At 32.7% G+C, this 16,029-nt stretch overlaps 1 long non-coding RNA gene across 1 annotated transcript; it reads right to left on the minus strand.

Moving 5' to 3' along the window:
• Nucleotides 1-2,547: 2,547 nt before the first annotated feature.
• Nucleotides 2,548-13,979, minus strand: LOC141415032 (uncharacterized). The gene is made up of 3 exons (XR_012440053.1): nt 13,823-13,979; nt 9,078-9,126; nt 2,548-2,843 (listed from the first exon to the last, which is right to left on the minus strand). It is a non-coding gene; the product is annotated as an uncharacterized lncRNA (long non-coding RNA).
• Nucleotides 13,980-16,029: the final 2,050 nt, after the last annotated feature.

Raw genomic sequence — 16,029 nt, forward strand, 5'->3', positions numbered from 1 at the left:
TTTTATAATGAATTTAGTATCTAAATAAATAAATAAATAAATGCAAAAATAGAATAAAATTTATTCCATCTGTGTTCATAGTACAAATACGGCACTCTAAAAGTTACTTGAAATAATTGTTATCTCTTGTGTGTTTATTTATATTTATATTGGATAAACAGCCATACTCTCAATCAAATGTGAAGGAAAGAAAAAGGCATTGTTTGATTATAAAAAAACTCAGAAATTTGTCTTCCATATACTCTATGTTAAGGAATTTCTTGGAGATTTTTCCCCAGAAAGAAAAAGTAAAATACAACAAACAGGAAAGATTTAGGAACATGGATATAATGCTTTAATTTTAGGAGCACAAAGAAAAGATATTCCTAAATGGCAGATAACTGGGGTCCTGTAAATCAAACAGTCCAGACGGAAAAGGATTACAAAGGCCTACTCAGGGAGATAGGGGGAACAAAAATATCCACTCCATGAACAGATTTACTAGAATGCTTGAGATAGTGGAATAATTTAAAGATATAATTATGGTACTGTAATAGACAAATCAGAGAAGCACAATTGGAGGAACTAAAAGCTTTATCAGTAGGGAAATGTGATCACAGAACATTCTATGATCGTGCACTGGACCTTCCCAAATTGATAATAATGTTGCTTAATAATTTCTAACTTTTAGTATCAATATGTGGAAAAAGTAAAGCGGATTTAATTATGGTTATGGGAAAAATAGTATAAATCTTAGTAATGTTGACTATATAAAAGACAGGGAGCCAAATTTAAGAAGTGAAGGGGGAAAGGGAAAATAGGTACATAATATCCTCAACTTACACAAAATGAAGTGAAGAGATATTTTCTATTAAATAAAGATTTCAGTGTATCATTTAAGCATACAAAGGAAATTTATAATCGTAAAAGGAACTGAAGCAGAAACTATTAAAATGTGTGATCTTTGTGGGAGCAGGGTTAAGACTGTGGGATTGTGGGAGGCAACTGTTACTTATTTTTTGTAAAACATCCTTAGTAATGAATGTACTTAATCTTGGGGATAGAATGTATTGATTAAAATCATTAATATTTACCAGCAGTATTAGGAGAATAGAAGTATCATTTCAAGAAAGGTAAATCACAAAATGAAGCTAGGTAAAATCTACCAGAATGCCCATTAAAGGGTAAAGTATTGAAGGTAGTGAAAAATAGATGGTCAATGTGAAGGCCACAAAATAGAAATGTCACCTGCCAGTAATTAATGTCCACAAATAAATAGTGATATAAATGACATACAAGCTCTGTTCAAGATAGAAGAAAAATTTCCATACTTGATAAACTCTTGAATCAAGTGACAGAAATGGCTTACTCCTAATGAGAAACAATTTTTATACAAAACAGTATTGAGATATATCTACAGATCTGAATAAAGTTACAAAATTTTTAAAAAGAAAGAGAAAGTGTGACAGTGAGATTATAACAAAAATCAGAACTGGGTTTTCTTTTAAAGTTGACTTAGAGAGATAAAGACATTGGGCTATCCTAGGATTTTCCTTTTATAACATTTGACTAATATATGACCATCTTTACAGAACTGGGTAAACAAAAGTAGTGGTCTAAGAATTTATGATAGATACAAATTGTTCTGTTATGAAATAGTCACAAATTTTTTTTTCACATACTCAAGGATTTAGGAAGTACCTCACTAATGAACATCACATTCTAAAACATGCAATTGAAGGGAAAATAGTGTGGCATTTATGTTTTAAAAGCAAGGACTGAAACCCTATCTCTTGGTTCAAAACTCAGCTGATCTCAATTCTTAGCTGTATGAAGGTGGTCTTGGATGAACTTCTAGCTTCTAGAACTTCTAATTGTATTCCAGAGAAAAATATAATTCCTCTTTGCAAAACAATAACATTCTATTAAGCCTCAACTTATTTCTAGAACTTTCATATACAATATTAAACATGAATGGAAATAGAATAAAGTGCAAGCATGCACACACACAAATTAAAAATACAGAGAAAAATCATGAGATATGCAGGTCACTATTATGGTTTGTGGTTGTCCCCAACATTTATGTGTTGGATCTTTGTCCTTAATGTGATAGTGTTGAGGTGGTAAAACCTTTAAAAGATGGGGTCTGGTGCAAGGTAATGAAGACACTGACAACATTGTCCTCAGTAGGGATTAATGCTGATCTCACAGTGTAAGTTATTTCTCATGAGAGGGTTTTGTTATAAAGTGAGGCCACCCAATACACTTTGTCCTCTTCTGTCCCTGGCTGGTTCCACATCCAGGTATCCACCATGTTTTGACTCAGGCAAGGGGGTCCTTGCTAAAGATCTAACAGACAGGCTCCCCCAATCTTGGAATTTCAGCTTCCAAAACTGTGAGCTAAGTAAACATCTTTTCTTTACAAAGTATCAGTCTTAAATATTTTGATACAGTAGCAGAAAATGGACTAGTATAGAGTCATGGTGAAAAAGGCATAAAGTTAACTAGAGCCCTAGTATGAGGGCAGGTAAAGAATGGAAACACCAATATTTGAAGAAATAACAGCTATTTATTGTCTTAACCTTGCAAAAGACATATACCCTGTAGTCAAGAACTACAAACCCCAAGCAAGATTAATATACACAAAAGAACACCTGAACAGACCATAATAAAACTACCAAAGGCCAAAGTACAGAAGAAAATTTTAAAGGGGCCAGGAAATAAAGAGAAAATACCTAAAAAGAAGAAGTGATATCATCTTCAAAAGAAGAACAGTAGAAGGCAGGTTATAATAAGACGGTGTCCTCAAAGTAGCTGATAGATGATAGCTGCCAACCTGGAAGTCTGTGCCCAGCAAACACACCCTGTAAAAATGAGGATAAAAGACACATTTTTAGAAACTCTAAAATTATAAGAAGTAATGACCAGCAAACTTGTAACAGGGAAAATATACTTTAGGAAGAAGATAAATGATTCCTGCTGGAAACATGAAGATGCAAGAATTAATGAAAAGTAATAATGGTAAATATGGATAATTTTAAAAGAATATCAAATATGTAGAACCAGTCTATCTATTTCTTCTTTCTATGTTTCTGAGGTATAGCTCCTCAGCCTCTTTCCCCTATTTATTTTCTAGCAGTAATGGGCTTTGAATTCAGGGTCTTATGCTTGCTGGGCAAGTACTATACCACTTGAGCTATGCCTCCAGCCTTTTTTTTTGTTTAAGTTTGCTTTTCAGATAGGGTCTTGAATTTTTCTTTTGTGCTCAGGACATACCTTGGACTGATCCAGATCCTCCAAACTCTGCCTCCTGCATAGCTGGGATTATAGAATTATACCACCATCCCAGGTCCACTTCTTTTTGAGGAGACCAGAATTCTAATTTTTAGTTCCTATGTCTTCAGTTCCACTGAAAACTTCCTTTTCAGTCATTCAGCCACATCTTTTAGGATCAGAAAGTGGCCAATGGAAAAAAGTGGTCTTCAATGCCACAAATTTTCACCTCCCTTAGCTGTCCAGATTCTTCGTTTTATTTTTTAAAATTTGGTCCAGTTTTTCTAGATGTGTTTTTGCAAGCAGTTTGCTTTAAATTATATATTCTGTAGGTACAAAAAATTATTTATGTACACTTAAAATTTTGAATTTGTTCTCTTTGTTATTAAAATGTCTGTTTTCCATGTCAGTAGAGTGTAAAAATAAGTATAGACTATAAACTCAAAAAGATATAGAAACATCAAATAAACAAGCAATACAAGAATACAATATGAAGAAAATTAATGTAGGAAAAGAAGCATATCTGATAAAACAATCAATATAAATTGAAAACCTTATTTTCAAGAAGAAAAAAGGACGAGCAGATAGGATTAATAATTTAAATCCATCTAAATATTACTTCCAGGAAGTACACATAGAGAAATTTAGAAAGTTTAGAGGAAAAAGGTCAAAGATAAAACGTGCAATACAATTCAAAAGAAGATTTAAAATACTTTCCTTCAAGATAAAAGACAAGATTAAAATAAAACATTGCATTTAATTAAAAATCTGCACATTCTTATGAATGATTTCTCTACAATGAAGATTGCCTGAAACTGGACGTGTTCCCTCAAAACTCATATGCTGAAACTCAAATCTCCAATGTGATGGAATTGAGAGGTTAGACCTTTCTGAGGTAATTAGTTCATGCAATTAGGTGACTCCTGAGGGGCAGAAGTGCCCTTATAAAAGAGAAGCCAGAGAGCTCTTTTGTTCTTTATTGACTATGTGAGGATACAAACAGAAATAGGGAGTCTGCAACCTGAAAGAGGGTCCTTGCCAGAACTTGACCATGACAGCACCTGGATCTCAACTTTCAGTCGCTTAAGTGAGAATTAAATGTTTGCTGTTTAAATCATCCACTCTGTGGAAACAGACTGACAAAGACAAAGACATAACTGTTAGATTGTATTGCTGTCCTGCAACATTTAAGGAAAAATATTTGACAGACAAAAGAAAATTGTCACATAAAATTAGTGGGAGATTTTAACATGTTTTCCTGTTGTTAGCCAAAACAGAGAAGCAAACAAAATTATATGACAGAAAAGAATGTGGAATGGTGGTAGTAAACCTGGCTCTGTATCAGCATCACTTGTGGTCTCTGGATGTGCAGATGCCTGGACTCATCTTTCCAGAGTTTTTTTTCAGTTGTTTTGAGTGAGTTAGAGGCATTATTGCTTTATAAAAACCTCTCAAGAAATAGTAATGTGGAACCAGAGTAGAGCTAATAAGGTAGAGGTAGAGAATCTGAAAGTTATTTAAGTAAAGTTAATTCACACTATAGTTAAACTCTGTATCCTACAGAGAAAATCTCCTTAAAAATAGTCTATGAATATTTATAAAAATTCTCATTTACAAAATCACAAAGAATCCTCAATAAAACATATAATGCAAAAGTGTTATATAATCTCCGTTCTCTAAATAACGTGATAAAGTGTATTGGAAATAAAATATAAAACACACTGACAACTTGACTCAAAGCAAAATCCAAACTGTAACACAATACTTAGAAAATAGAATTATGATAAATTATAATGATTTTAATTATTATTATAATTCTTATGAGTATATATAATATATGGCTAAAGTTTTTCTTAGAGAAAAATTAGTAGCACTTAATTATTTCATTAATAAGTGATATAGAAACAAAGAAAGAAAGAATTAAAGCAGCTAGCTTGTGATTCATATATTGATTTTGGTGGAGGGACGCATCCAGAGGAGAAAGAAAGGGGACCTAGTTAACATCTTGTCACTAAACTTCTGGGTAATCAGACTAAAAATTGTTAGGAAGAAGACATAATTCATTATATGCAAAGGTTATGAAATCAGTATGTCAAAGAGATTTCTATCTTCCATGTTCTTTGTAGTACTAGTCACAATAGCCAAGATGAAACCAACTGAAGAGTCCCCATCAATTGATAAATAGATAAAGAAATGTGTTTTTTATATACAAAGGAATACTATTCAGCCTTAAAAAGGAAATCCTATAATTTGTGATAACATGGATGAACCTACAGGATATCATGTAAAGTGAAATTAAAAAGGCACAGAAAGACACATAACACATAATCTCACTTATACTTGAAATCTATAAATAATTAAATTCATAAACACAGAAAACAGAATGGTAGTTATAAAAAACTGAGGTATGAAGATGAGGGAGATGCTGATTTAAGGACCTCTATGTGATGGTCCTAGATTTTGTAGATTTGCTGTTCATTCAAACCTACCAGAGACTCCAAATTTTAATCAATTCAGTTGTAATACAAATACTCCTCTAATGTAAACTATTCAATAATGGCTTTTCAATAAAGCAAAATGACTAAGCTATTTAACATTCATGAAACAGAACAAAATGAGAATTACGTGGGAAATTTTGCCAAAACAAAAAAGAAAATAAAATAAGGTATAGACTAAAACTCTGAGACCAAAGTGCATTATAATTCTATAAAAATAAACACTACTATGTCAGAAATACAAACTCATTAGTGAATCAAAATTGTAGATCATGGACCAGAAGCTCAAGATATAGAGTGCTTGCATTGTAAGTATGAAGCCCGGAAGTTCAAACCCCAATCCCATCAAAAAAAAAAAATGTAGATGTTGAAAAAGATCTAAAGGTATCTGTAGGAAATAAAATAAATGATGAAAATGACATGCTTTGGCAGTGAGAAAAAGTGAATTATTCAAAAATGGTTTGAGACTAATTTAACCACAAAAATTAAAATATGTTTATTATGTTCCTAAGAACATATTAAATGATACTTTATTAAAAAGTAGAATTTTAAAAGCCCCAGAAGAAATGGAGGATAATATATAATTCCATAGAAGGGGAAGACCAAAGGCAAAATCATGAAATAAACATTGATAAATTTGACTATTTAGGAAATACTCGTACATACAATATAGCAATAAAAGGAAATAAGCGACTTTTACTTTAATTCATAATGGAATAACAGGGACTAGAATTCCCCTACCATCTTAAACAAATTTAAACAACGGACATAGTATATGAAATAATAATTTTCAGACATTGGACAATAAGCACACATGACAGTGATCCTTGTGAAAGGGAAAAATCAGTTTCTTTTGGCCGCATAGAATTCCCAGGTTGCATAGTAGAGAAGACAGTCCAAATAGTCTGGTGATTTCCATGGGTTGAAGGAGCCAATTTAGCATTCAAGGAGAACTAAGCAGTTAGAATTCACAGGGTAGAAGACCAGAGAAGAGTTGAACATTCTAGAAGCTCTGGAATTATGCAAAGGAATCCCCTTGAAGGTCCAGCTGTACTGATCATGGAGTGATCAACAAAAGAATGCTGGAATAATTCCTGAAAGTTCATCCAGGACTGAGACTAGTTCCTGTTCACAACCAGGGTGAAGAAAATCCTACCGGTGGTTAGAGTACCAGGAAGAACACCCAGTAGTGGGTACATACTAGAGTTAGGCCAAAGACTCCTCCTATTTTCCTTATCAGAGATTAGAAGCAAACCTTAAAAGGATCAAATTTTTCCAAGTAACTATATACCAAAACAAAGCCCAGATAGAAGTTTTTTTTATAAAATCAATAGCATAAAATTTTTATATTATATACTTCATATTCTGCTTCTTAGTTCATATTCTTGGGAACATGATCTCATCTTCAGTGGTAGCTTCCTCGTGCTGCAGGTGCAAATATCTGGGTCAAATAATTGGATGAAGGTGATCTGGATGTTTGACAGTTCTCACATACTGGACTTATCTGAGTCCTCCTGCCTTGTAAAATTTATGTTGGAGATGGCCATCTTAGAGAGAGACCCAGAGAGACTGACAAATATTTATAGGAAATGAGCTGCAAAAAGACTTGATTTTGTGCTTGAAAAAGCACAAAATGTATTTATGGTGTAGGCTTGTCCACAGCTCTTCCCAAAGAGGGTCATAGTAGGAGCACTAATTCTTCAAGGTCATAGTGAAGAATGTCATGTACTTTAATTGGTGTCAGGTCTGTTTATGTTTTAAGAGGCTATAACCTAACACCTAACACCTGGTGGTTTTGTTACCTATCAACTCTGCTAGTGTTAATATAGGATGTGGATTTCTTTCAGATGCTAAAAATATTCATAAAATCATCATGACTAGCCTTATAGCTAAGGTCAACTGACCAACAAGGTTGGCTGGGGAAACCCCAAAGCATTAGGGAGCAACTTTGAAGAAGTCAGTTTTGACACATGTGCAATAGTTCAAAGATCAAAAGTGACAGATGTTGCATAACAATTTATAATTTTTGGCATTTAAGGCATATATAATACTCTAAACAATTCAGACATTGAAGTTAAATATATTTATTATTAATAAGAAGTTTATATCAACCAAGGAATACATAAATAAATTTCATCTACAAAGTGTAAAACAAACTGGGCTCAAAAAGTACATTTCTATAAATTACCAATACATTTTTCAAAAGTAACTCTTTCCTAATATTTAACTGCTTTTTACGCTATAAAATTGCATTTTCACATATAACATGTGTTGTTAAATAATTCCTTGTTTGATATTAATTATTGATAGCTAGAGCTTTCCCTTAATAGATATTTTTAATATTTACACTTTAATTAATGAAACATGAGTCCTGCTTAACAGAATTATACATCAATGAGTCTTTTGGTTGTTTTTCAAAAGAGCATATGGTCAAAATCTTAGTGAAATATTGTACTAAACAAAATCATATGTGGATAAGAAATAAATGAGCTTTAGTCTCCTCAAACACCATGTTTATTCAATCAGTGAAGAAAGTTCTATATTATTTTTCATACTTGAATTATCAGCTATTCTTAAGATTAATCCTTGATATCAAACTTATGATTAAGACGATTTTGAAATACATGAGATACGCATTTTATCTTTGGATAGACATGTGTGAACAGAACTCAACCTGCACTCAAAATAGTTTGTTTAATCAGCATCTTCCTCTGATCTCCTCTATGCTCATGTTTACTGTCTGTTACTAATGAAGTCATGAACACAAAACAGACTTAAGGCTTTGTTTTATTATCACTGAAAATTAACCATAATTTTCTTATTTTTTTCCTTAAGAAACATGCTTGCCACAACTAAAGAGTTTTACAGAGAAAGAAGGAAAACCATCAGTTGCTTCTCATCTCCCTTTCTCTGTAGCAAATACAGCAGAAAGCTATTAGAAAACAAGGCAAAAATAAAACCCTCAGGTACAAAATGAGATCAGGTTCCATGGACTAATGTGTCTTCCTCTTGTTTCCTGTAAAAGTATTTTCCTAGCCAAAGCTTATCAAGAAACTCATCCTCAAAATGATCTAGCTTATGTTTATAATATATCAGACTCAGAATGTAATTTTTTGCAGTGCAAGATGCTGTGGAAATTGAAAGACAAAATTAAAAGGAAGTTAGGAGATAAATTAGTATCTTCCATTTAGGGTCATTCAAAAAAAAAATCTTTGCTTCTCAGCAATGTGATGAAAAAGTAGAGTGTTATTTCAAGAAATAGAAATTCAATATCAACCTTTGTTTAATGCCTTAGAAACAACAAGGAGGGCAAACTTATCCACCACATACCTTTGGAAGTAATTGAAAACTTTTGTTCAGCTGGCCATCTGATTGGAAGCTGGAAAGTAAAAAAGATTTAAATTGGCCAACTCTAGATTAACACTTGGCTATCAACATTGAAATAGCCAAATGCCATTCAAAGGAAGTCCCTGAAAAACTGCTATGGAATTAAAACATGCCTATTTAATCAAAAAGGTAACCAGTTACCAAAAGACCCAGACCATGTGAAAATGGTACAATGCTGATACTGCTACATTGTAATTTTAAAGCAACTTTAGAACACATTATTTTTAATGTATTGACTTAATGGAAAGTATTCTAAGGACAACTAAAACTAAAAAGAAATCTTAGAATTTAGTCAATAGTCTAATCATTTTGAAATTATTTTACATATGTTATAAACTAATACACATAAATAATTTGGTTAAGCCATAAATTTTTTCTTTAGAGAAAAAGAATTATAAAACCTAAATATTGAATAGAAGTATAATGTGAATTGAATTGGAAGTATACACATGAACTTGATATTTTTTCTTCTTCAGAAATAGTTATTTCTGGTAATTCTTCAAAGCAATGACAACTCAATGGCAATGAGCTCCTCTAGGTCCCAGATTATAGTATTTCTATACCATAAACTTGTAATACCTATTTGTAACAGAAAACAGTATAACTATCAAAGACAAGTGCATTCTGTCAAAAGAGCACAGAAAGAAATATAGAGGTAATATGTCAAATTTGAGACAATTTACACATGAAAAAGAATAATGAATGCAGTTGATTGTAACATATTGAACATACTAAAATTCATGTGTTTACAAGTTACTCAAAAGTATAAGTGATGGAAGAATGACAGAACAGAAAACAAAATCACTCATGACTCTCATATCTTTCATTTATATTTCTTACTAATTAAATAAATACTGTATGGAAAGAAAAAAATCCAGAAAATATTATTTTCAATTTCTCATGCAATAATTGATTCAGACAATTATTGTCAGTGACTAAAAAATTTTGTTGAAAAACTGATGGTGGACTTTATAACAGTGGTCAATGGTTGGTTGAATCATCTAATTAATGTTAGCCTTATGGAAAGTGGGAGAATCAGATATCATTTTTTTCTTCATGTGAGCCAGCATGAAGCAATAGCATCATTTTTTGAAGTATTCTTAACAAAAACAAAAACAAAAACAACCCTTCAAATCTAATCAAGACTCAATCATTAACTTTCATTTACAAAAACATGCATTTAAAAAACTATAAGAAATAGAACAACACAGTAGGTTCACACACAAATCTAAATGAGGGATGTTTAGAGGAAGAACTGATTCATCCTCTGTGAAAAGTCAATGACATGAAGAAAGGAGTGGGGTGGGGGTAGGACTCTTCATTCAAAAGTCTTAAGAGACATGATGAAAACAAAACAAAACAGTACCTGAGCAAACTAACCATGAAACATATTACTTTAAAAACTGTAGTGTCTATTCAATATAGCATATTGAAGTCAGGAAATTACTTGTTTGATGATGGCACTGTGGTTATGTAAGAAAATGTCCATATAGATGCAGACTGAAGAGTACTTAGGTGAGTACTCATCATGAAGCCTGGCATTTACTTTAAAATACTTTATCAAAGAACAAGAGAAGTAAAAGGATAAGTGAAAGAAATATGACAATTGTTACCTCTGAGTGACAGGCATACAGAAATTGGTGATATTATTCTATCTTGTGTATATTTTTAAAATTCCATATTAATTTTTTAAATTGCAAAACAATTAAAATTAATGTAATGATTCTCTTAAAAATTGCTGTTGATTGGATATAGGTAGACAATCAAATTAATGAAAGAATCAGAAAACAGTCAAACTCTATTTTGGTTTCGGTTACTGAATCTTGTTTCCAGGTAATGTTGAATCAAAATGTAGGTCTTAACTGGTGAGGATGTCTTCTGAATTACAAATGAGGCAGAGACTCTCAGCTTCAACAGAAGTAGCCCAATCTTGTATAGTAAATCTTGTTTAAAGGTAAGTAGGCAAAAAAAGATGGACTTCCAAAAAATAATGTGGCAGGGAAATGTTTTCTTCAAGGACCCTTCTGACTAATACTTAATCTACTTCACTATTATAAAAATTAGTACCTTAACAGAGAGCCAAGAGATCTGAATATTTAACATGCTTAAATATTCAGGAAGCAATACTCATTTTGAAGTAATGAGGAAACCATTACTTCATGAATGTATTTCTCAGGGCAAAATGCTTTGAATAACAAAATGCATAAGGCGGAGAGAACACATGGAAGTCTATGGCATGACATGTGTGGATCAATGTTGCTAAGCTGCAAGGTAAGGAACACAAGGTTGCATGGTTCTTATTTTGAAAGAAAAGACAACATCAGCATTTGTAAAAAAAATATGAAAAGAAAAATATGAAAACATATAATCATAGGTAATTTTATACCAAACTACCTAAATCCATTGATTAAGAACAAAATGGCACACATACTAGGTACATAGCACTACAATTGGAGAAAAATAAAATCATGTGAAAGTCAAATGACTTCTTATATTTTTATATCTATTAAATTTCAACATTTCATGGGTATATTGTTTGTGAATTTAAAGTGTATAGGCAAAACATGAAAAGTTAGATACTCAGAAATAATGCCACTGCACAAATAATCACATGATGGGGCACACAGGTGTTTGACATAACTGAGGATTTGCAGACTATTCACCTAATGAATATTTAAGCTCTCTAACTCCAAATGCATGCATGTGCTAACATCTGCATTTATCATAATTAATGGGTTGATATTATCTTTAGTTTTTTTTTTAAAAGGACTGAGTAATCTTTCAAGCATAATTAATGAAGGAGAGCAGTGGAGGGGTGAATTCAAGTATGATGCACTTGATACATTGTAAGAACCTTTGTAAATGCTACAATGTACCCCAGCCAGCACAACAATAAAAAGAAGAAAAAAGGAAAGGAGGAAAGAAAAAAAACTACCATGCAGTATTTTAAGGAAACTTTAAGGTGCATCATTTCATAAAGTTAAAAATCCTGCTGCATTGTAAATACCTACCCTTTCTTACACATTTTATGCAAGTTTATGTTTACATATAGTGGGTTTGCTTAGCTTACAGTTGCTCCTACCCCCAATTAATTGGATAGTTGCTCAATTAAGCAATTGTGAACAACACAAGAGAAGACCTTGTATTTCAATACTTAGATAAAGGGGTTAGGACATAAAAGAAAATTTGCAGAGCATTGCAAATGTTTGAAAATCTCAGAAGGCAACATTCCAGAAGTGAGTTTTCCAACAAATTAAAGTTGATAAATGTTAACTGATAGGGTAACACCATACATTTCTCCAAGATACATAGTATATGGGATCTTAACAAGGAAATATGTCTAGGGAAAAGGTAGAAGAAAATCATGAAACAAGATAAATATTTTTTATATTATGAAAAGCACTTTAAGTAAAGATCTTAAAAGTGATAACTATTTTTCATATATATAATCCTGTATCCATGTCTTATTGCTTATTTTAATATTTGAAAAATGATATACCACATTGAGCATAAACTTCTTAAATGCTGGGCTTATTCAGAGAAGGCATTTGAGCAATGAGTTTTCTGGCCTTGTTTGCAATAGACTAAGAATAAAAATCAGTGCAGAAGTTGAGCATGCATTTCTTTGGATTACAGAATTTATCAGGTCCATTTAGCAGCATTGCTATAGAGAGAATCATAGGTATAATTAAAAAAAAAAACTTGTTGGGTTAAAATCAACAACTGAGAAAACCAAGCAAAAATAAAAGATAAAGTTGATAGCATGCAGGAATTTGGTTTGATGAGAAGATGGAGAAGCAAATTAACATGTAATAAAGTTTAGACATTGAAGATCAATAAAATTTGTGGTTTCTGTTTTATCTTTGCTGTGGTTATGTAGGTTTGCTTTTAAAGTTTTATACAAGGAATTTTCTATAAAGGTTTTAGGGCTTTAATATGGAATGGCTGTGGCTTAAGATATGACATATATTGATAAAATAGTGGGTTAATTTCCAAATGAACCTCATCTTGTGTGTGAGATAATGGGCTTTGCTGCATGCAGAGGCAATTGCAGGTTTAATATACTTGGTGTGTACATCAATCTTGCTAAATCAATCATTATAAATTATCTCACAAAGGTGCCTGCAATTCAGTGGCAAAGCCTCAAGTGGAAAACCAGCAAAGTTTACCCAACAAATTAACACAGGGATTTACTTTATTGTTGCTCAAATAGGATTCTCAATGAATATCCAGGTATGATCATCAATACTTATTACACAAAGCATCCTTTGCCTCATGCATCCTCCTGTGTTTTGCACAGCACCTAAAAGGCTTGTACAGATTTATTGAGAAACAAATTCTCTAGGTCCAGATCCCAGTTCTTGCAAAACTGTGAATTTGTTGCAACAATTCACAGTTCTCTCTAATATAAGTTTCTATAGCATCACTAAAACCTGAGAGTCTAACAAGTAACTCTGACACTGACAAAAAAGATGAAGAATATTGCATTTCTAGTTTGCATCCATAGGTATCTCTTGAAAATAAATTTCTAATGGTGAATAAAGATAAGGTGTCCATGTTAGCCTGAAATGACATATGTGAAGGTCTTTGATTTCTAATTCAACTTATGAGCTTTCAAAAAAGAAAGAACATAGGAAGAGCCCCCTGTCCTTTCCTGCAACCAAGCTTCAATGCCTATTCTTACTTACTTTTCAAGCATCCTGAAGACATCATCATCCTCTGCATCAAGAGTCCTTAAAAAGGCTGAGTACTGGTGGCTCACTTCTGTAATCTTAGCTATCCAGGAGGCAGAGATGAGGAGGACCAAGGTTTGAAACTAACCCCGAGCAAATAGTTCATGAGACCCCATCTGAAAAATACCCAACACAAAACAGGGCTAGTGGAGTGGCTCAAGTGGAACAGCACCTGCCTGGCAAGTGTGAGACCCTGAGTTCAAATGCCAGAAAGGCCAAAAAGAAGTCATTGCTGTTTTATGTAATCTTTTTTATGCAAATAGAAATTTCATATTTAACATTTTCCATCTTTTTTCCAATATATGTATCAAATATACACATGTAAATGTATAAACAGATATGCATACATATCTAGTATGTGGCAGAATCTGGCTCCAATCCACTGCTTTTGGTTCTTTCTCTTAAACAATATCAAAGCTGATTTCAACAGAAGACATCTTTCAGGTATTGGATGGAATAGGATTTGTATTTTTTATTTTATTTTATTTTTTCGTGGCACTGGAGATTGATTTTAGGGATTCGTACTTGCTAGGCAGATGCTGTACCACTTGAGAAATTCTACCAGCCCAAAGAATACGATTTGAACTCTACTACTACTCTGAGTTCTTTCACCTGCTTTCAGTTTGAATGGACAGATTATTGGCAGAAAGCAGACATACTTCTGCACAGAGTACAGGTATGTATATCTATTAACTTGCCCTGCTTGTTTTCCTGATGCTTAAAAAAGGAAATAGTAAACATGACTCTTTCCTAGTATGCTTAATAATATAAATATTAAAAGTAGTACTGTAATAAAAGACATCTTTGTTGATCTACATGATATACTGGCATGCTCTGGCCACATATCAGGCACTGTTCATTTCCCCATGTGATTCCTATTTAGAACAGGTGCCTCTGTAGGCCAATAATAGTCATCTCTGGCTGAGAACATGCTTCTCTCACTTCTCCAAAGGTCATCTAAAATGGCTGCGTGATGGAGTGGCCAGATGACTTTAGATATAAAAACCTCTTTCAGCCCATTACGAGCTACTTTTGGCTAATAGGATTTCATATCACTCTGCTATACCCCTCTCCTCCACCCCACTGCTTACTTCTGGCTCTGAGCCCAAGTCATCAAATTCAAATATTTAAAAGCATTATGATTCTACTTGGAATTACTTGCATTTTAATTTTGTATAATACTTATACAGGTAACCTAATCGTCCAACTTGACTCCAGATGATATCATAAAATGTACAACACAACTAAAAGGATATTCCAATTTTTTCTAATTGGCCTTCATATGAAAATGTGGAAAGGCTTTCAGCTTACTAAATTATTCAGTGGTACTATGCATTCTCTAAATTTATTACCCTTGGCTGATCTAGTTTTAAACATAAAATAAATGGTAGAATCTGAAATTTAAAAGTGCAATAAATAGAACTGTCTTTGAAAGTGGCTGTAAAGAAACTTCCATTTTCATAATTCACTGACAGTGACTATGTAGCATCAGAAATATTTTGATGAAAAGTTGAACAAAAGTGAGAGAAGCATCCAGCTAAACTAACATTTAGTACTCTAACTTTGGGACCACATGAGGATAAGTAATCACCTATTTCTGGTTAATTGCTTCACACATATTCCTGTTTTTAACACTTTTGCAGCAAATTAGACAGGACAACTAAATGTGTTATAGAAATTGTGTTAAAGATCACATATTACTCCACTTGATTTTTGCACTGTTACAGTTTACAGAGAGAGAGAGAGAGAGAGAGAGAGAGAGAGAGAGAGAGAGAGAGAGAGGGAAGCAAAAGTAATAAAAGTAAAATTAGATGTGAAATGTCTCTTGATGTATTTTTTTTCTTTCTTGGTTGTTTTTTTTTCAGTACTGGATTGAACCCAGAGTTTCATAGATGCTAGGCAAGCACTCTACCACTTAAGCCACACCCCCATCTTTTTGTTTTTATTTTATTTTTGAGATTGGTTTTTATTTTGTTTGATATTGTTTTGTTTTTGATATTGGTAATCTTGAACTCATGACCTGCTTGTCTCCATTTCCTGAGTTACTGGGATTATAGGCATGTGCCAGCTCACCTGACTTGATGTAGTTTAAAGTAGCAAAGTTTTGATTTGACCATTGCCTTCATTCATTTTTGAAATCACTATTTTAACAGAGAGTATTT

Source organism: Castor canadensis, chromosome 12 (genome assembly GCF_047511655.1).
Source record: "Castor canadensis chromosome 12, mCasCan1.hap1v2, whole genome shotgun sequence".
NCBI lineage: Eukaryota > Metazoa > Chordata > Mammalia > Rodentia > Castoridae > Castor > Castor canadensis.